This window comes from Cyprinodon tularosa, unplaced genomic scaffold (assembly GCF_016077235.1).
Source record: "Cyprinodon tularosa strain WSP-4 unplaced genomic scaffold, ASM1607723v1 ctg484, whole genome shotgun sequence".
Taxonomy (NCBI): Eukaryota; Metazoa; Chordata; class Actinopteri; order Cyprinodontiformes; family Cyprinodontidae; genus Cyprinodon; species Cyprinodon tularosa.
Window position 1 is genome coordinate 292,450 of NW_024039212.1, and position 23,632 is coordinate 316,081.

A 23,632-nucleotide genomic window follows, 5' to 3' on the forward strand; every position below is an offset into this window, starting at 1 on the left:
TGCTGACTTGACAGTTGTCCAAAAGACGACCATCGACACCTTGCACAAGGAGGGCAAGACACAAAAGGTCATCGCTAAAGAGGCTGGCTGTTCACAGAGCTCAGTGTCCAAGCACATTAATAGAGAGGCGAAGGGAAGGAAAAGATGTGGTCGAAAAAAGTGTACAAGCAAGAGAGATAACCGCACCCTGGAGAGGATTGTGAAACAAAACCCATTCAAAAATGTGGGGGAGATTCATAAAGAGTGGACTGCAGCTGGAGTGAGTGCGTCAAGAACCACCACACACAGACGTATGAAAGACATGGGTTTCTGCTGTCGCATTCCTTGTGTCAAGCCACTCTTGAACCACAGACAGCGTCAGAAGTGTCTTGCCTGGGCTAAAGAGAAACAGGACTGGACTGCTGGTGAGTGGTCCAAAGTCATGTTCTCTGATGAAAGTAAATTTTGCATTTCCTTTGGAAATCAAGGTCCCAGAGTCTGGAGGAAAAGAAGAGAGGCACTTCATCCACGTTGCTTGAAGTCCAGTGTAAAGTTTCCACAGTCAGTGATGGTTTGGGGTGCCATGTCATCTGCTGGTGTTGGTCCATTGTGTTTTCTGAGGTCCAGGGTCAACGCAGCCACATACCAGGAAGTTTTAGAGCACTTCATGCTTCCTGCAGCTGACCAACTTTTTGGAGATGCAGATTTCATTTTCCAACAGGACTTGGCACCTGCACACAGTGCCAAAGCTACCAGTACCTGGTTGAAGGACCATGGTATCCCTGTTCTTAATTGGCCAGCAAACTCTCCTGACCTTAACCCCATAGAAAATCTATGGGGTATTGTGAAGAAGAAGATGCAAAACACCAGACCCAACAATTCAGAAGAGCTAAAAGCCACTATTAGAGCAACCTGGGCTATCATAACACCTGAGCAGTGCCACAGACTGATCGACTCCATGCCACGCCGCATTGCTGCAGTAATACAGGCCAAAGGAGGCCCAACTAAATACTGAGTGCTGTACATGCTCATACTCTTCATGTTCATACTTTTCAGTTGGCCAACATTTCTATAAATCCTTTGTTTTTATTGGTCTTCAGTAATATTCTAATTTTCTGATATGATGAATTTGAGATTTTCATTTGTTGTCATTTGTAATCATCAAAATTAAACAAAATAAACATCTGAAATATATGAGTTTGTATGTAATGTATGAATATAATATACAAGTTTCACTTTTTAAATGGAATTACTGAAATCAATCTACTTTTTCATGATATTCTAATTTTATGACCAGCACCTGTAGACCAAAGATTTTGCATATGAAATTATTTGTAAAAAAACGAATACACATTTTAGTTTGAAAGACAAAAACAGCTCTGGCCTTTAGAAGTTAATGCCCTTCCCTTTTTGTATGCCACATTTTTTCTGAAAGTACTTCAAAACGTACACTTGATGTACATTTGTACTCTTCAAGATGTACACTTGATTTATCAAAGCAGGAACTGGGTCTGCTTTCTTTATATGAGTATGGCTAAAAAGAAACCTCCATGGTAACTTTAAGGGGTGGCTTTTTTTTTTTTTTTAAGTTGAAGCCAACAATGGTTCAACTGCTTCCTTAATTAATATAACTCAAGAGCAAAAAAGGAAGTGGAACATAACCAACCATCTGTCTGCAGAAAGTTAACAGGTCTGTCTCCAACAGAAAGGTTTGCATCACTCCACTGTGAGATTGGTAAGTTTTTGGTAAAGAAATTTGAATTATTGTAAAGAAGAAAAGATTGTTTTCCCTTAACAATATTTTACTACAAAAATCAGAGCTGATTTTTTTTGTTGTTTCTGCTTCATATTTGATAATTACATATGGAGAATTAATCAGAATAACAAAAAATGATGGCTTTTAAATGTTTAAATGGGTTGTTACAGGAACAATGATAACAATCTTCATGGCCATCGCAACTGTTGCTGCGGCAGCTCTGGCAAAAGGTATCCCTCAATTCTTTATGTTATCTTTATGAAGGGCTTTTGGTGTATTTATTGGTTAAAAAAAACCACTTGATGTGTATTTCATATCTGCTTGAAACTTATTTTGAAAATATACTTTTAATCTAATAAGCAACCTGCGTAGCTATAATTTCTTTTTATTTCGTTGGTAATAATTTATATTATTTATAATAGTATTTAATGCACTGTACATTTGCATAAAGCATTTACAGCAATTTTTAACATTTTCGATTCATTTTTGATTTTCTTTCTTTTTTCAGCATCTATTGAGTGCAGCTTTTCCGACTCTACTAGAACTCAGTTATGTTATGTAGAAGAGGGACAGCAACTTATTTTTAATCATCAAAAGGTAAATATTAGTGAAATTAGACTGACAAAGGATGATATAAATATAATTTTAAGGATAGACAAGAGTGGAACAGTGACTCTTGATAAGGATTATGTTAACCAGTTTAAACAAATCCAACCTGGAACATTCACACTGGGCATCGCCTTGAAGAAACATTCTGGAGAATACCTCCTGCAAGAATATGACGCTAAAGGAAAAATAATTAGAGCAGTCAAGGTCGTCCTAAAAGTAGAAGGTAGGTTAATTAAAGCTTCTTGAAAAAAATTTGCTACTTTCCGCTGTTATGTATTTTATGTATTTTACAAAAAAGTATTTCCCTTTTCGGCTGATTTTAGATATTATTATGAATTTCTATAAAGGTGATATTTCAGTCACTAATAAAATGTTCTTCAGAACAATTACATTGACATTTGTGACATTAGCTTCTGATTTTAATTTTGCTTCAGTCTTTTTCCAGTGGGCATTGTTTTAACAGAATTCTAAACAGAATACTCTATTAATGTGAAAAAGGTTTTTGGAGATTGTTGCAAATTCATTACAGCATAACAATATGTTTAGCTGTAAACCATAGTTTAACTTTTGAAAGAAGATCTTGAAAGAAGATCAAAAGACAAAATATGGAACTTTTAAAGAGATCTTCAAATGCTTGTTACAGTATTTGTTATTATACAGTTTTATTATCTCATACTATGTTCCTTGTATTATCCAGGTTCTAGGAGTGCTAATGTTACTGCAATAGCCTGTTCCACTGTCGCTCTTTCTGTAGTTCTGGGTTTCATTTTAATCAAACTTTGGAAAAAAAGAAGACAAATGGTACATAATAAAGGTAAAACCATCTGTCAAAACTTTTCTTAATTAACCATAAACATGTATTTATTATAAAGTTTGTTTTTTTCATCTTGATTTCATCCAGGTAATGCAGAAGAGGACACCATATATGCAGATATATAGGAAGATACAAGAAGGACTAAATAAGACATCAAAGGCAGAATGAGTATTGCTCAAGATGATATTGGTGTTTTTCAAGGAAATTATTTATGAAATGTTACCATACATTTAAAACATTAATGTTACCATGGGCTCCATTAAACTGTAAATTTTATATCAAATTCAAAGGAGCAGTAAGCAGAATTTTTCCACTAGATGTTGTTTAGCAGTGTCTGTAAACCAAAAACATGCTACATTTTGCAAAAATTTTCTATCAAGCTTAATCGCATGACACAGGAGGTAGTTTGGTTATACTGATTAATAACTATATTATCAACAATAATGATATGACTGATTCCTCTTGTGAAAGTCAGACTGACTATACATTTTGCTGCTTGATATAACCTGCGACTTCCTTTATTGCATTATGTTTTTGAATTTATTTTGATAAGTGCTTTTTGATCTATTTTTTCCCTCTTCTTGTCAATTTGATTTACAATAAAAGACACAACACACATGCTTAAATTGCTGTTTGTGTATAGACTCACCATTAAGACTCAATTCTAGCAACACTGTTACATTAATAAAAACAAATATCTGACTTCATGCAGTTACTTGTCCAGGAGGAGATAAGTTGACTTCAAGTCAAGGTAATGCTGCTTCTGCTCTCCATTTTGGAAGGGCGATGCCAATCTCAATCCTTCTTTTGTCCCTTTCCTTATTTGACAACTTCTTTTTAAAGACCATTATTTTTTTATGTGGCAATAATGTAAAACTTTGCAAACCAGGGACTAAAGAAATAATACAGAAATGAGGTGTGTAAACCTCACAATAGTTTGTGTAAGAAGATAGCTTAAGATCTTCACTAAACAATTTCTGGTCCGTTTTTTTGTTTCTTTTTTGGACCTACGGGTTAAGACCCAGCCACAGACAAAAAAAAAGAAAAAAAGCCTACTGCTGTTTTTATTGGTGTTGAAGATTTATTTTTTTCTCCCTGGAAATAGCCGGTACGTAAGGGCCTGACGGATTGTGAGCTCTTCCTCTGCAATTTGTGCTTGTATGGTTGATTTTTTGTTAAACATGCCCGGAATAAATACTGTAAATACTTAACCATGTTTCCTCCTTCCTACAACAATTGTATGCACCAAAAAGTTTCTGCCAACAAAAATCACCTCTCCTTCTTTGAAATCTTTGAAGTTCAGGCCTTTTCAGCCACACATTATGTTTCGAAGACAGGTTTTTTTTATTTTTTTTATTTTTTGGTGTGTTTACAGGCCACTCCATTTGTTATGGATATTATTTTAACTCGACAAATACAAAATTAAGGAAAAAAAACATTAATAAGTTGAATTATCTCTAGTGAAGCTGTGCTTTCCATAAAAAAACAACTATACCCCAGTTTTCAGTGTTTTCGACTTTCGTGTACAATTTTGACAAGAAAACAAGCATGCTTACCTCATTGGGTTTAGCAGTGTGACTAGGTGGTTAAAAACATTACCAACGGTGAAGATGTGCTCTGAGGATATGCTGTTCCCCCACAAAGTCACCTTCACAAATATATCATCCATCGCCATTGCTTTGACTCACAAATATGTTTTGAAATCTTTGAAGATCAGGCCTTTTCAGCCTAACATTATGTTTCAAAGGAGAAGAAAAACCTTTATATTCTGCATCGTCATAAATCTTTCCATGAAGTTGCATACAAATTAAACTGAACTACGGCAATAAAAAGAAAATACATTTTTTTGCTTATATTTTATCTGAAGTTTTCAATAAATTCCTCACTAGCCTGTTCTGGTATTTCTTATGATTAAAGTTGCAAAAAAATTGCTGACAGTAAGTGTTGAGTAAATATATATGTGCAGTACTCTCAATACTCTGAAATATCTGCTTCACAAAATTCATTTGCTGACTATCAGCAGTGCCTGTGTTTTTGTAAGATTTTCTAAAACTATAAATGATACCAAAGTATCTGTTCTGATCTTGTAAACTGTAGTAATATGCTCTTGGATTTGAACTTGCAGAGTTGCTACTAAAAAAACTTCAATGGATAAGGAGTTAAGCTGGATAAAATACTAGCAGTATCTATAGGGGGGGAATGCTCTGCTATATTTTAAAAATAATTTGGTCACCAATCCACTATTAACCATACAGTATATGGCACCTCTCATGACCCAGGCCTTTCAGGTTCCTTCCCATGACCCCTTGGTGTGAGAGGTTCTAACCTAAAGCCATCTTTATTTTAATCACTTCAAAATTAATATACTTATTTAATTTTATTTTGTTTTTTATCAGTTGTGTAGTGCATTATAAACAAATGACTGACTACTCTCTAACAATAGCTATCATTCCATGACAATGGAACATGCTACAAAACATGCAGATGAGAAGCTAACTTACATTAGCTCAGATGACCTTGGTGACTATTAGGGTGGCCACCTAGTGAATTTTTATAGAATGTCATGATCTGCCCTGATAGCTCACCTTAATTACTCATGCCTTTCACCTGCTTAACTCTGTGCAGCTCCTAATCACTCATCTCCTCCAGCTGCCGGTTTCCCTTATATAGGGCTCAGTTCCAGCTATCATGGCCAGGTCATTGTTGGATTTCTGTTAGTTCCCTGTTTGCCTTCTGTCAGTGTCCTCTCTGTCAGTTTTAGTTATTTTCAAGGTTCATTTCCCCATTTCAAGTAGGAGATTATTTTTCAGCCTATGTCTTCAGGCTACTTTTAATCCTTCAGTGGTGAAAGTGTTTCAGCATTTCCAGAGTGATTCTGTATTCCTGATTCTGTTCCCTCTCACCCACTGGCCCTGTCTGTCCCTGTCTAAACCTGCCTGCACACTCTGATGGATTCCTGGAACCCGGATCAGGCCATTCCTGAGTGGACCGATCTGTTAAACCAGAGTGTTTGTTATTGGGCTGTACCCCACCCCCCTCCTGCAGTCGCCATGAGCCACAGTCCTGCGCTCCTGTTCTGGTTCTGTTGCTTTTATGTTAATAAAGGGTTTCAACTTTCCAACTGGTTGTTTCACCTTGAATACTGGATCCTTCTGTCCTGTTTCATGACATAGAACCCATGACATTTTGAGGGCAGATCTAAAAGTGTCACATAATCAGAAGCTTAAAGAAAGAACAATTTAAATCCCAACAGGTATGAAAAGCCAAAAGGGCCCACAAATTAATTACAATAAAATTTGGCAACAACTAAAGACAGTAGGGCATACTTGTTAAATGAAACAAAAAAGAAAATCGTAAAAAAAAATCATAAAGAAATGCATATATATATAAACAGTTCAGATTTTTTACTGCATAATGTTTATTTATATAAAGCCTTTTTTTTGTTTCTTTAAGTTATGCACTGCTTAGTGTTGGAATAGCAGGTCAACCTTAAATATAATACATTCAATTTATGGTTGTAGTGTGAAGATAGAAATGATCAGGAGGCGCAAAAACTCGTGAGGCTGTTGGGATCCAGAGGTTTGCCCTCCAGAGGGCGACGTGGATCCCTTTCTGTGGGCTTCTGTTACTGTTGGGATCCAGGGGCTTGCCCACCAGAGGGCGATGTGGATCCCTTGTTGTGGGCTTCTGTTTATCTGTTGGGATCCAGAGGCTTGCCCACCAGAGGGCGCCGTGGATCCTTTCCTGGGAGCTGGTGCTCAGCGCTCAAAGCTGATCCCCATCAGCTCATTATTAAGCTCTCCCTATATAAGCTGGGTGAGAGCTCCACTCCGCCGGATTGTTGAACTGAACTGACTTAGCCACGGTTAACAAGCCTGAGCCACCCTGCCTGTCTGAACCTGAACCTGTTTTTACCTGAGCCTGAACCTGAACCTAACCTGCTTGTCCTCTCTGCCTTCCAGGCAGAAACCTGTGTTTATCCAATAAATTATTGGACTTTTATCCTGCCTGTGTGTCTGTTGAGTTCTGCATCTGGGCTAGTAAAACCTACCTGATCATGACAGAGGCAGTGAAGATACACAGTTACATTTATGACTCCTCAATTTTTACATATAACATTTAAAACCCTTCTCATTCGCACCCTAACCAAACATTTGTGGACAAATGAAAAAGGAAACACACAGAAAAAATGGAAAAAAAACTTGTGGTTTTAACAGGCCTGGTAATGGCTTTTCCTGTCCTTTATTAAAGACAAGTTCCTACTCATAGTTTAGAGTACAATTAGTGTGGCTGTAGAGAGTATGTGCTGGTAATGTTTAAGGAAACACACATCATAAGTACTGTGTTTAAATTTTTTTTTCTTATCTTTTTTTTTTTCTTATAATGAATGCTATTTGGCCTGTACTTAAATTGTGCTTTTTCAAGTTAGGAGACTTGTCCAAGTCACTTTACTACATTCTGCATTCACTCATTGAGGCAACCTATATTGTACATCAGCAGACATGTTCACAAGTTCTTTTTTGCAAGTCCAAGTCAAGCCTCAAGACTCATCATGCTAACTGGGAGTGGCAGCTTTGTTGTTAGGGCGTTGCGCTTGGAATCCTGAGGTTCCGATTTTGAGCCCCACTCCAACGGACTGCCACTCTTGCTCCTCGAGCAAAGACCCCTAACCCAGCACTGCTCCTCGGACGCCAAACAATGGCAGACCACTGCTCCCCAAGGGGATGGGTTACAGTAGTAGCCATTCAGAATTTCCCCACTTTCCTTGATGGGGCCTGGGCTGGTCCCCTACAATTCTTTTTTAAACATCAATCTTTGTACTAAAATATTATTTTTGTTATGATTTGTGAACATTAATATCTAAAGAGAAGCGCCAATCCCAGTGACTTCAGTGAAAGGGTGGAATTAGAGTACAAAAAAATATGCACGCCCAGAAGAAGGAGGGGGTCACTCAGGTGACTGGAATTTGTAGGGGATTCCGGTCGGAATTGAAGGGAAATGGGCTGCCATTGGGTTGGTGTTTGACTGGCAAGGGCCATTTTGAATGGTTGCTACTACTACTAATGCAGAGAGTGCATTTCATTGCTCTGTATTTGTGACAGTGTAATGACAAAAAAGCTATACGGCATATACCCACTTATTTTTCTATGGGCATTACATATACCCACTTCTAAATCCCCCATGAACCGCACTATTAAGCAGATTCTCCGATGATACTATGATACTATCTCATTATAATGAGATACTATCTCAAAATAATAACATAGTATCTCATTATAATGAGATATTAACTCATAATAATGAGATAGTAATGCAAAATAATGAGATGTCATTATGAGATAAATTGAGTTGTCCCTATAGTTTGAGATATGCTCAATTTAATAGAAAGAAATGGATATTTATAATATCAATGACCAATATTTCAGAAGTGGATTTACTGCTGTTGATATTTTCCGAGTTTTGGAAGAAACCCATAATGTTAAATTAAGTCGCCAGATGCTGGAGAGAAGACCGCAAAAGAAGCGCCTTTGGCGTAGAAAAAAATAAGACAAAGGTTGCAGAAGTGGCCTCTTTTATTGAGCAACAAGGATCTGGGAGACAGCACAGCTACAGGTGGATGGACCAAAAATGTTGGATGGTTGGCATAGTCGCAGACAGAGAAACAGTACATCTTTTGATGCGCCTATTGGATCCCAGCGGGGTTGACCTGCGTGAACAAAATCACTTGAGACAACGCTTATATGTGATCAAACTATGTCCTGCACATCCATGAGTATGACAAATTAACGCCTTATAGGATATGTATTATTGGACGCATAGACGCTTTTCGAGAAAAAATGATCTGGCTAGAAGCATATAAGACTAATAGTGACCCTCACTTTATTGCTGGCTATTTCATTGACACTGTCATGGAGTAAAATGGATTTCCACAAACGATACGAATAGATCATGGCACAGAGAACACTTATGTGGCAGCAATGCAAAGATTTCTGCACAACACTGAGAGTCAGTATGGTTTTGACTCTGTTATTCTCTGTCCAAGTACAAGAAATCAAAGGATAGGGCAATGGTGATGCACTACAGGTGCTGGTCATAAAATTAGAATATCATGAAAAAGTAGATTGATTTCAGTAATTCCATTTAAAAAGTGAAACTTGTATATTATATTCATACATTACATACAAACTCATATATTTCAGATGTTTATTTTGTTTAATTTTGATGATTACAAATGACAACAAATGAAAATCTCAAATTCATCATATCAGAAAATTAGAATATTGTGAAAAGGTTCAAAATTGATGGCCCCTGGTGCCACACTCTAATCAGCTAATTAACTCAAACCACCTGCAAAAGCCTTTAAATGGTCTTTCAGTCTAGTTCTATAGGCTACACAATCATGGGGAAGACTGCTGACTTGACAGTTGTCCAAAAGACGACCATCGACACCTTGCACAAGGAGGGCAAGACACAAAAGATCATCGCTAAAGAGGCTGGCTGTTCACAGAGCTCAGTGTCCAAGCACATTAATAGAGAGGCGAAGGGAAGGAAAAGATGTGGTCGAAAAAAGTGTACAAGCAAGAGAGATAACCGCACCCTGGAGAGGATTGTGAAACAAAACCCATTCAAAAATGTGGGGGAGATTCACAAAGAGTGGACTGCAGCTGGAGTGAGTGCTTCAAGAACCACCACACACAGACGTATGAAAGACATGGGTTTCTGCTGTCGCATTCCTTGTGTCAAGCCACTCTTGAACCACAGACAGCGTCAGAAGCGTCTTGCCTGGGCTAAAGAGAAACAGGACTGGACTGCTGGTGAGTGGTCCAAAGTCATGTTCTCTGATGAAAGTAAATTTTGCATTTCCTTTGGAAATCAAGGTCCCAGAGTCTGGAGGAAAAGAAGAGAGGCACTTCATCCACGTTGCTTGAAGTCCAGTGTAAAGTTTCCACAGTCAGTGATGGTTTGGGGTGCCATGTCATCTGCTGGTGTTGGTCCATTGTGTTTTCTGAGGTCCAGGGTCAACGCAGCCACATACCAGGAAGTTTTAGAGCACTTCATGCTTCCTGCAGCTGACCAACTTTTTGGAGATGCAGATTTCATTTTCCAACAGGACTTGGCACCTGCACACAGTGCCAAAGCTACCAGTACCTGGTTGAAGGACCATGGTATCCCTGTTCTTAATTGGCCAGCAAACTCTCCTGACCTTAACCCCATAGAAAATCTATGGGGTATTGTGAAGAAGAAGATGCAATACACCAGACCCAACAATTCAGAAGAGCTAAAAGCCACTATTAGAGCAACCTGGGCTATCATAACACCTGAGCAGTGCCACAGACTGATCGACTCCATGCCACGCCGCATTGCTGCAGTAATACAGGCCAAAGGAGGCCCAACTAAATACTGAGTGCTGTACATGCTCATACTTTTCATGTTCATACTTTTCAGTTGGCCAACATTTCTATAAATCCTTTGTTTTTATTGGTCTTCAGTAATATTCTAATTTTCTGATATGATGAATTTGAGATTTTCATTTGTTGTCATTTGTAATCATCAAAATTAAACAAAATAAACATCTGAAATATATGAGTTTGTATGTAATGTATGAATATAATATACAAGTTTCACTTTTTAAATGGAATTACTGAAATCAATCTACTTTTTCATGATATTCTAATTTTATGACCAGCACCTGTATAAGAAGTGAATGTGCCCAGTTTTGGGTGGACCTTTTCGACCAGCTTAAATCTGATGGCTATTTTGTTGACAACTTTCTAGACAAATCACTAATCCAGTTTTGCTTCCTACAAACAACACAGGTACTTTAAATTTACTTCTTGCTTTCAGCACACAAATTTGAAATACGTTTCAAAAAATAAAAACTATTTTCTTATTTTTTCAGTTTTTTTAATCAAACAGATGGACCTGGATCAAGTTGCCCATCCATGTAATGACCATCGTATACCATCTACAAATAATCCTCGGGCTCCTCATGGTCGTCCCACATTAATGCATGGTGTTCCCAACCTGTATGGGGTTCCAACATTTTAACAGTCTGCTAGTCTAATAATGCTGAATTTATGTATAGAAGAATGTCATTTTAAGGACTCCCTGTGATGTCTATGCATTTCACTTATGCACTGAACTCATGACAGAACACAGACTGGTAATGACAGATGATCTGTATGAAATAACTAATCTTTATGTAAGACTCCATTAAATGATCAGTAATGGGTTTAGGGCATAGTTTCTCTAAATCACTCAGGTCCACACAACATCTAACAAGTCAGATATTATCTCATCTTGTTATGGTATACACATATACAGAGCATCTTATTATTTTGAGATACTGTTGCATTATAATGAGATAGTATCTCAATATTTTGAGTTACTGTCTCATTATAATCAGATAGTTTAATGGAATTATTGGTGGGGACATGTCCACATCAGTCCTTCAGAAAGTTATGCCTGTGCATTTAAGTTCAAAGAGCTAACCTATTACACAGTCACTAAGCTTTCTGGGTGGTGTTTCAGATGGCAGATAAAGTTAGATTTGGTGGATCCAGTGTCTAAAATCCAGCAAATTTTATTTCCTAGAGAAGCCGCGTCACGTTGCGCTATTATGTGACTGCCTGACAGTCCCTCTGCTATGTCCTGCCTCTACTGTGTGCAGGTAAGAAAAAAAACAGAGTGGCGATCAGAATTTCAAAATGGTAAAACAAAAACAAAAAACATTGAAAAAAAAAGATGTTTCACAAGCCTGAAATCACGACTCCAAGTCAAGTCTGAAGTCCTTGAAATACAAGTCTGAGTCGAGTCCGAAGTCATAAGATATGTGACTTAAGTGCAACTCGAGTACGAGTTCCATACTTGAGTCACCATCTCTAAGCCAAAGCTGGGGCTCACCGACAGAAGCGAGGCTACTGTACACTGGCACCACCAGTCCCTCCGACCACCATCAGTATGCAATGCAGGTGAAGTGTCTTGTCCAAGGATACAACAACTATGAATGCCGGAGCCGGGTCTTGAAACGAAAACGCTTTACTGCAAATCCCACATCCGATACCATTTTCGCCCAGAGTGTGTATGTATTATTGCATAAATGCCTATTGAATTTAATAAATGCATTTAGTTACTGCGAATGTACATTATTCATACTCGAGTTTCTAAAATATTGAAATGTCTGATTATGTTTCAACAATTTTATGTAATATGAACAAGCTTTTAAGAGCATTTGGTTTTGTCAATTAGAGGATGACTTACTTTCATCTCCATTTCTGCAATACAGTGAATAGGCTCCAAGCTATAACAAACATTCAGTACTTTGTATTCCATAATAGATCATTTCGAACCGTTGCCTTTACTATGCCATGACCAGAACTGTCTCATCTGAAACCAACCAAAGTCCTTTCTAATCAAGGTTAAAACCGCTTTTATTTATAGTTGCTTTGCATGTTCTGTTAAAACTATTTACTAAAACAATTTTGATTTCACTCTGTAACCCAACTTTCCTTTACCTGCCAGTATAATGTGATTGCAATGCATTTTTTGAATTTATCATTGTGTTTTATTGGAAAAAAAAAAGAACTTTGAGTTTTATTGCTAATAAAAATGTGCTATACAAAACATGTACATATCCTACAGTAAGTTTTCTGAAACACAAGAGTTAAAGAGATCCAGAATATTCTAGCATAAAAATTACACTTAAGCTACCAACTACTGTATGTTCTTGCATATGGATCAAATGTTAAAAAGAAAGAAAGCCACCTAGTCATCATTCATTAAAAAAATCTTTTGTTCCGATAAGAGGTTCTGCTACACCTTCCTGCCGCCAGTGGTAAAAGGAACCAGCCTGTGTAGAGACAACAATCTCCTATTGCAAGTAAGTGCGCAAACCTTAGGTTTTAAATTTGATCAGTTATTCTTTTTAAACACAATTCTACAGCTGAGCTATCTGTACAGATTATGTTTAAACGTGTGATTGTATTTTCCCAAGTTTAAAGTTTTTGGTGATTAGGTTGTTTTAAAAATTAACGAAAGTAGAAATAGCTTTTAAAAGACTTTGAAAAATGGCAGTGCAACGTGGTCAAAAATAAATATTTTTATAATTCTAATATTCAAAACAGAATCAAATATGGCCATTTGTTAATTTGTTTGGATTATATCCTTCCTACGTTTTGTTTTTGAGGCTGTGTTTTATGGAGAAGTATGTGATTGATATACATTCTCCATAATTTAACAAGATGATTTTCATCTAAAATTATTTTTATTGTGTCGTATTTATAACTTTCTTATCTAACCGATAGTATGTTTTGATGGGGCTAATTGCGGAATTTTGCTTTTTCCTTTTTTTGAAGAAGTAAAACAACAAAGGTGAGTGAATTTCATCCTTTTGTAATTTATTATTGTAATATCTTAATAAAGATATACATATTCTCAGTAGCAATAATATATACATACAATATTTAAGTTTGAAGTGCATCATGTTAATTAATCTTTAGTGTTATTTTCTACAATTATGAGTTGTTTTCATTTTAAGGAAAGAAAACCAATGAACACTTATATTAAAAGTGCAAATTGAATTTTACTTTTTATTAGAATTTAACTACTGTCTTGTTGCAGTCTAGCTATGATAGGCAGAATGAGATCTGTAATCAGATAAGTATTTGCAGAAAAGTTCAGCCACTGAGGAGTTATACAGGGGAGCAGAAATATATTGAGACCTGGGTGCATTTGACACACTAGTGTAGAAATGTTGCCATAATTTATGTATGGATGGAAAGTTGTAAATGTAAAACAGGCATGCATCAAACAAAAAACAGGAAACAAATGCATGCCTACAATAAAAGGTGATATATATACATACACACACACACACCAGTCACATATCAAGCATTTGAAACTGGGGTAGGGGACTTAAGTGTGGTTTATCTTTACTGATGTGATGTACAATTGTGTTTTGTCGATATTACTTATAAAAAACAGTTAACTAAAACTAGTACCCTTAACAAGTTGTTGCTTTCTTGAATACGATTATTTACTGTTAACCTCTTATAATTAAAGCCTTTTGTGAGAAATTCCATGATATACAGTGATATTTTCATATTTTGATTAAATAAGAAAGTTATATATCCGTCATCTGCACTAAGACACGGAAATGTAGCACAGCAAATATAACTACTTACAACGAATCTCTGACGAAGTCATTGGAAACATAATGTAGTTACATAATGGAAATTCTTTCACGCATGTCCAGAGAAAACTTACTTGGTGAGAGAAACACAGTACAAATGACTATGTATGACAAATGACTTATATATATATATATATATATATATATATATATATATATATATATATATATAAAGAAAGAGGAATAACCATTATGCCAAGGCCATTCAATTTCTGCAGACCCAATAAATAAATTATGATTAAATCATGTTCTCATAAAAGAAAAGAGATGTTTCTTATGTTTAATAGGTAATCTCTGCTAGTTCTTTTTTTTTGTATACGTTTTGGTTTCATTTGTTTTTTCAGATCAAGTTATTATAATTATATAGCACTAATTGAAAACATGTTTGCTCAAAACAGGGTAAATTCAATTAAATCATGCAGACAGGTCTGTTAAAACTTTCTATCTAAGGAAATCCAGTAAATTTCAATGGCAGATTGACTTTTTGAATTCCCTCCTTTTTATTCATACACACAGTCAGAACTATATATATATATATAGATATATATATATATATATATATATATCTATATATATATATATATATAGTTAAAGGGGAGATAAATTTTAATTTCATTTAAAGAAAGTAAAGAAGAGAAAATAAATTTAACTGCGCGATGCATGACACTAAACAGGCAACAGTGAGTGAGTCAGAATAACACCCTGAGACGGCGGGCCAGGTACCGTGCCCAGCTGACACCTCCTCATGTGGATCCAGTTATAGAAATGGCCAAAACACAGGCACATGGTGTTTCACCCACATGCCTTTCAAAATGGGGCTTTAAAATTTCTAAAGCATCTTTCAAAATATTTATTTCACAATTTTTTTTGTTTTATAGCTGTGGAAACAAAATTGGGTTTATGGTGTTTTGCAGTGTTTATTTTTGGAGACAATTTTCGTGAGGCTAGATATTTTCTGTTTTTTTCTTTGTTTAATCCCCTAAAAATCAGGCAAGGTGACATTTAAAATAATGGTTCCACCTGCCAAACTCCTTGGGGTAGAACAACATGAAAAGAAAGAATGGACAAGTGCTCACCCTGTTAGGGCAAAATAATCACCCTAGGCTGATGTTTCTGTTTATTATCCAATTCTTATTATAACATTCCTTAATCTATAAAACAGGACACACTGGAATTTATAAATTGCATATAGAGTTTAAAAATATTAATATGGATCTAAAATTATCCAAAAACTACAGGTGCATCTATTTTTTACATTGTCACTATTAGAAGCTTATATTCTAATAACAATTTAATCTCTTAAATTTAAAGGTAATTGATAATTTTATGTAATATATAAATTAACATTAAAACAAACAATCTTCTACATATTTCTTGTATCATTATTTATTTATGTATTTACTTTTTCTTTTGCTTCCCAGACAATGATTTCAATCTACATGACAATGCCTGTTCTGGTAATAGCAACCTTGGCAACAGGTATATTTCATGCAAAGATATTTAGTAAAAATATGTTTTGGAAGAATGTTTCTTTTGCTGATATCTCATTTCCTGTCAGAATAAAATAAAACAATAACAAATGCCTGATATTTAAATGTGTTTAAAGCCAATTACTATTGCAATTTTAATATAATTTTTGTCCTTGTATTTTTTTCTTTGCCTTGTCTCTCTGTAATTTTCTTGTTTGTAATGTTTCTTTTAGGACTTATGGAATGCAATTTATCTCTAAGTGATAAATACCTCCAATGTTATGCAGCCCTTGGAGAACCTCTGGTTTTTCACCTTCCGAATTATTCAAAGATGTTTTTGAAAAAAGAAGGTGTTGTGATTTTTAAGTATGCAAATAATACATATGGTACTTTCAATGTACCATTTCAGTTAAACTGCACAACCAAGAATAACTCTGGAGATTATCAGCTTGACCTATATGAAAAAAATGGTATAAAATCCGAGACAATAAACATCAGTCTACAGATTTTAGGTAGGAACATAAAAGCAAATTTCGAAAAACACATAAACTTGTTAACCAAGAAGTTTAATAGTTCTGTTTGAAACTGCATAATATTTGCAAAATATATATATATTTTTTTGTCTTTCAGCTTCTGTAACACAACCTACTTTATCAGCTACATGTTTGTCACCAGAACAAAGGACAATCAACTGCTCAGCAGATGGAGACGACATAGAGTTCTCTTTTTCTTTAGATGATCTATTAATACAGACTAAGGCTGTCAGAGAAAAAAATGAAAGTTCCAGCATCAGCTTGAATGGTCAGCTGGCAGGAAACCTACGCTGTAAAGTAGAAAACAAAGTCAGTAGTAAACAGACAGTTATATACCTTACAAACTGCCAAGGTAATATGTGCTATTCTAACATATCCTTTTTTTCCTTTTAGCTTCATTTGTTTCTCTTTTGTTGTTTTACTCTTAAAAGGCTGTGCATCGTTGCAAAAAAAATGCTATGTTAAATGTGTTATATGCATAGGCATATAAAAGTCTTTGCAGTAGATAAATATGCAATTTGACTTGATGTTTATTTGTTTTAGGGGTGCATTCATTAACTGCAACTGTTCTAGCAAGTCTGAACCTCCCACTTCTTCTTTTGATCTTGATCCTCGCAGTTAAATTGTATAAAATAAAGCGGCCCACAAGTTTTAGAGAAGGTAAGACAATTTCACTGAAGATTATTTTTTGCAATGAACAGTAATTAATATTGAGCTTAAATTATTGTTACAAAGGCAGTATAATTTTGAAAAGATTTGCCCTCTTTGTCTCTATTTCTGTTTCTTTAGATGACACTGGTGATAACATTGTCTACTCTGACATCAGAGTGATTCGGGCCGCCAGAAAGTTGGCTGCTTAGGATGCTGCTGACCAAAGAGAAGAATAAGACAATCTGTGTAATTGTGAAACAAGGCGCCTTTAATTTCAAGTGTAAACATAATAGCCGTACATTAATCCCTTGTGCACAAAAGTATTGCATACAAAAAATGCCATTGGCCAGTAATATAATATTATAACTACTGTACCACATGCTCATGATATCTCATTTGAAAGCTATGACCTTCTAGTTTCTGGAAATATGTATACAGACTCGTAGGTTTTACAGAACCAGAGCTGTTTGACTTCAAACATGTCTAAAAAAAAACATGTTTCTCCTCAAGTAAAAAAACACAATTTTTACTTTATATCTTTTGTATAATTTATAGTTGACCTCTCCTACTTACTACACTTGTTCTTCATGTTGTGGAGAACAACTTTGTAAAATTTCAGATATCTAGTCATAAGCATGACCTATGACCCCTTTTGCATGTAAAAGGTCCATTCGACACAATTGTGCCAAATTCGGACCAAGTGTTTCAAACTGATTTATATACATTTTATGACTAATTTGACAAAAACAATCACATTTCTATGATTTATACAATTATTAATATAAAGTATAAAAATCATTTAAGAGCTTTTCCTTGCAATGTTTCCAATTTTGAAGCACAAAAGTCCACGCCATGCATAACCACTAGGTTCTCCTCTTACTTTCACTTTTTATGCAGAGAAAAAAAAAATATTATATTTTTGGCCCGCCCCTACCCTTCTGATATATCATTGGAAAGCTTATCTTATTGACTAATAAAATAAGTCAAAGGTCGATCACTCACCATGTTGTTGAGCGTAAGCGGAACAAATTTCGCGATGCATGCACGTGGAGTGTAATACTCAGAACAGAGGGACCCAGTATTCAAGGCAAGAATGACAGTGGGAAGTGTTTATTAAAAAAACTAATCTGTGGGTCTGCAGTAGCAGCAGCTAGGGCATCTAAGGCGGGAACATCTATAGGAGAGAAAAACAGGTTATTGACCACGATAATCTTTCGGAGGATGATTATGAATGCTTGAGTCACTAACCTGGTTTTACAGTTAAGTCTGTGCACAGAGAATGAGGTAGGATCCAGCCAGTCAGCTAACAAGATGCAGTGGATGGCAGAGGAAGGCAGAATAATCCAGAGGGCAAAGTCAACCGGCAGTTTCAGGTTCAGTCCAAAGTAAAATTCAACAGAATCGGAAGACAGATCAGGCAAACAGATCAGAACATGGGCAGGCTGACTGAAAGGTTCAAATACAGAAACGGGTCAGGATCAGGCAATATGAATACTCATAGAAAGGCTGGAAAACTCTGACACCAAAGGCTCAAAAATAATCCGGCACTGATGGCTGGGACGCAAGCAGCTAAAATAGAGGCAGGCACAGGTGGATGAGATGAGCAGTAATTAGGAACCAGGCAGAGTTAGGTGAATGAAATGAGCAATTAAGCCAGCCATTAGTAAACAAGATCTTTCCAGATCGATAGGAATCTTCTATACTTTTGTGGATAGTCAAAATGGAAGTTACACTCGATGTCTGGAGTAAGTGGCTAGGTGAATATGCAAGGTAGATGATCTAAAATGGCAGAAAAGTTTCATTACAGAGATGATTGTATATTTTCATCCTTGCTTTAACTCTTCAATGGCAAGAAAAACCAAAAAAATAAAACCTTAGGTGGTTTATGAAGAGGCTTAAGTTGATTTTTTGGGAAATACAATTGGATATTACTTTTCTGTGGAATGTTATAGACAAAATTAGCCTGTTTTTGCTATCATTGATTCTGTTTCGGTTTGACAGTGCAGGAAATGATAATTATGAATTTTAAGTTGATGACAAATGATAAGTTAATTGTTTTTGTAGTGCACGGTTGGCTTACAGTTCAGTTGATGGTCATTTTTCTCAGGATTGTGTGATTCTAAACAGGTGTAATATGCTGGGTTTCACCTTGATATTAGCATGATATTTTATGCAGAAAAAACTTTACCCATATTGGATGGTGGAATTTAAGATGTTAAAAGGGCTACAAAAAAGAGTTAAACATAAATGTCTGTGTTGAGAGGAATTATTAGGCATCAAAGCTGCATCTAAATATGCATGTATACTGTAAATGTAATGAAAAGTGCTTTTGCATCTGCTGCTTTTTAGATATTTAAGCATGCTTTTTTATGTATTTACCTGTTCTCTGCTGTCCTAAGCATAGATTACTTATGTTTATTTGATTTCCAATAGATGTCTGTTTAGATTTAACTGGGAGGTGGAAAGCAGGTTAGGAGTTTTAAGAATGATCAGCTTCATAAAACAAGAACAATGAAAGCATTGAATCTAAACAGATGAACTACTTTTCTCTTGGTAATTAGTTTTTTTTTCCTACTTGTTTTGATTCTGTTTTATTTCCCTATATTTCAATCATGTAAAGCACTTTGCATTGTCTTTGTATGAACTGTGCTATACAAATAAATTTGCCTTGCCTTTACCATTCGAGACACATATCAAACATGTCTGGGGGGAAAAAATTGCAACGTTTTCCGCTTGTTATAACTTCTTATTTTGACTATAAAACTTCAAGAAAATAACACCTTAATACAACTGCTTTTTTCTCCCACCAACTGACAGTAGTATTTTTTCCCCCCCAATGTATTAAATTAAACCACTAGCAATACATAGTTGTCACTGTTGCTGTGGTTATTAGTGACCACATGGTGGAGACAAAAGCCTTCTCAAATAGCTATACATGGATCCTTTGTTAAACCAACTATTTGTTAAAAAACAGGAAAGTATGATTTGTAAATCCATTTGTGAAGTAACAAAGTAGAAATAAGTCTTTACCTTACTTAATTATAAATTTTGGCTATCTATACTTCACCGGAGTAATTATTTTTTAGACAACTTTTTACTTCTACTCCTTACGTTTACTTGCAATTATCTGTACTTTCTTCTTACATTTTAAAAATAGACCGTTTGTTTTGTTTTGTTTTATTTAGTGTAATTTTCTTTATGGCCTGTTGGTATTAAAAAAACAAAAACCATGAAAATAATTTGTTTCACCCAGACCATTCATTTCTTTGTGGTTGGACTTGGTCTATGGCGTAACGACAAAACAATAGGCCCGTAAGCATCTGGGTTGGCCCCATATGAAGTACAACACGTGAACACCATTCAGGATACGGTGACAGTTCCATAAATCGGCCAAGAAGATACGCAATTCTTAGTAGTATATGATCACACATGGAAAAATAGTGACTGCACACCTTGAATAGAACCATTGGTGACAACGCACCACATGTTACAGACATCCCAAGTGCTTATCGAACCCTACGCTCTCTCCATTCATCTCCTGGTTGCAACCTTTACTCACTGTAGCACCAACGTCCACCTCTCCCTCTCCAATTCTTTGAAAGAACGTGTTTATTTTGGGAAGTTTTTTTCCGTTCTTCCAGCAGCTCTACTTTCCTTTTTTTTTTCTGGAATCCGCTTAAGTACCTCTTTTTGGTATCCATCCTCACTAACAGCCACAGTGAGGATAGCCACAATTTCTTGTTTAAATAGGAGCAAAGATAAGCACTTTTGCATTTGTAGATGGGAAAGATGTCTGTACTTTTCTTCCAACACGATTTCTTGTAAAAAGAAAAACTAAAAAAAACAAACAAGAACCTTCAGACGATTCGCTGCTACAATTGGCTTGAGGCATACTGTATTATGGAAGGGGGGTACTAGCAGGAACGTCAAGGGCCTGGCGGACTCTTTGGGTCCTGTTTCTGTCACTAAGGGTCTGGCTGCATCTTCGTCGCCGCCCTCCCTCCGCCAGCCAGCTTACAGAGACTGTGCTTTAGTCTATAAATCACTGAATGGATCAGTACCAAAATACATAACAGATTTGTCATCAGTGTAAAAACCTCCCAAACCACTCAGGTCTTCTAGATCAAGCCTTCTCTCTACAACCAGAACTAGGACCAAACATTAAGAAGCAGCATTTAGTTCCTATACTCCATTTATCCAAAAGTACTAAAAGCCTGAGTTCTTTTATGTCAAAGTTAAAAACCCTTTTGTTTAGAACTTCTTTTGACTGTTGAAGTTTAACTGTTAACTGAGGTATTGTTATCCTAAGGTTGTGGTCAAACTGTTTTGTTTTACTATCCGTTTCTACCTGTTTCTATCATGCTTTTACATCTTCTGCTTTTATTCTGCGTCTATTTTTGACTTTGTATTTTATTTTTTAATTTGTGTACAGCACTTTGTCTTTGTACTGAATTGTGCTATACAAATAAACTTGCCTTGCCTAGACACAGATCCATGTTAGAATTCTTTTTTTTTTTTTTTTTTTTTTATAACTCCTTAAGTATTAAGGTCTACAATTTCAAGGCCTTAGTAAAAACTGCATGCGAGGGGGAGCTTGGTGAAAGAGGAACATTGGGAAGCGGCCTTAAAATGAATGCACAGATCTTTAATTTATGCCTGACATGTCCTGACCATGTGTAAAATATCTTATAAAGTACATTTTACAAATGCAAACAAGCCAAAAACTTGTAATGGGTGTGGACACTCTTCAGCCAAACATACGGTACCCACATGCTTTGGGCTTCCCCTAAATTGAGTGGGTCTGGTAGTGACATGGTCACAAAACTCAGTCAAGCATATGCTCAAACAATTCTCCCCAATTCACTATAAGCCGTATATGGCATCTCTTATGACCCAAGCATGTCACATTCCTTCTAATAATCCTTGGGTAAGAGAGGTTCTTTATAAAATACAGCCATCTTTATGGCTGTATAAATATGAATATCAGTTGTGTAGTGCGTTACAAATTAAATGACTGACTAACACACCAAATGGAACATTCTACAAAACATGCAGAAAAGAAGCTAACTAACATTAGCTTAGAGGAGCCTGCTTAGGCCAGCCACCTACCGAATTCCATAGAACACATGACAGTTTGAGCTCAAATCTAAACATGTCACATAAGCAGAAATTAAAGTAGGAACAATTTAAATCCCAGCGGGTATGAGAAGCCAAAGGGACCCAAAAAGTCATTACATTAAAATGTGGCAACAAATGAAGACAGTTGGGGGTACTTGATCAGTTTTTACATATGATAACATTTAAAACCCTTCTAATGCGCACCAAAACTAAACATTAGTGCACAAATAAAACAGGAAACACACATAGACAGAATGGAAAAACTAGTAGTTTTAACAGGTCTGAGAATAGCTTTTCCTGTCAGTAGTCAGACTTCCTTTATCAAAGATAGGTTTCCATAATTTACAATAAGTCTGGCAGCAGAGCGTATGACGCTGGTAATGTTGAAGGAAACACACTTCATAAGTAGTTTGTTGTTCAGGTTTTTTTTCTTATCTTTTTGTTTTCTTATAATAAATCGTAAATGTCCTGTATTTATATAGCGCTTTTTCAAGTGAGAAGACTCGACCAAAGGACTTTACTATATTTAGTCATTCACCCAAAATACATTGTAGCCACATCTGCCCCGGTGCTCACCGACAGAAGCCACTGCCGTACACTGGTGCCACCAGTCCGTCCGACCACCATCAGTAAGCAATGCAGGTGAAGTGTCATGTCCAAGGACAACGACACTGAATGCCGGATCCGGGGCTTGACAACCCTCCGTTTACAGGGCAAACTCTGACTTCCGACACCACTGTCACCCAGAGTGTGTATGTATAATTGCATAAATGCATATTGAATTTAATTAATGTGTTTAGTTACTTTGAATGTACATTATTCATAATCAAGTTTCTAAAATTTCTATGTGTCTATAAAAAGTCTACAAGATATAATTATCTGAATATGTTTCAACTACATGTTTCAGCTTTTAACAACATTTGGTTGTTGTCAATAAAAGGATGACTTAGTTTCATCTGCATTTCTGCAATACAGTCATCTATTTATAGGCTCCAAGCTATAACAAACATTTAGTACTTTGTATTCCATAATAGACCATTTCAAACCATTGCATTTACTCTGCCATGACCAGAACTGTCTAATCTGAAACCATCCAAAGTCCTTTCTAATCAAGGTTAAAACCCCTTTTATTTAGAACTGCCTTTCAGGTTCGGTTAAAACTATTTACCAAAACAATATTGATTTTAATCTGTGGTTCAACTTTCCTTTACCTGCCAGTATAATGGCACTACAATACCTTTTCAATCTATTTTTTCATGTTTTATTTTAGAAAAGCACTTTGAATTTTATTGGTACTAAAATGTGCTATACAAAGAATGTACCTTGCCTAAGTAGTTCTGAAACACAAAAGTTACACGGATGCACAATATTCTAACATAAAAATTTTATTTTAGCTACCAATCATGTTCTTGCATATGGATAAAATGTTAAAAAGAAAGCCTCCTAGTCGTCATTCATTAAATTGTTTTATAGTTCCGATAAGAGTTTCTGCCACACCTTCCTGCCACCAGT

At 35.9% G+C, this 23,632-nt stretch overlaps 1 long non-coding RNA gene across 1 annotated transcript; it reads left to right on the forward strand.

The window, feature by feature from the left end:
* Positions 1-1,619: 1,619 nt before the first annotated feature.
* On the forward strand, positions 1,620-3,158 carry LOC119794606. The gene is made up of 4 exons (XR_005282235.1): positions 1,620-1,714; positions 1,906-1,965; positions 2,244-2,567; positions 3,042-3,158. It is a non-coding gene; the product is annotated as an uncharacterized LOC119794606 (long non-coding RNA).
* Positions 3,159-23,632: the final 20,474 nt, after the last annotated feature.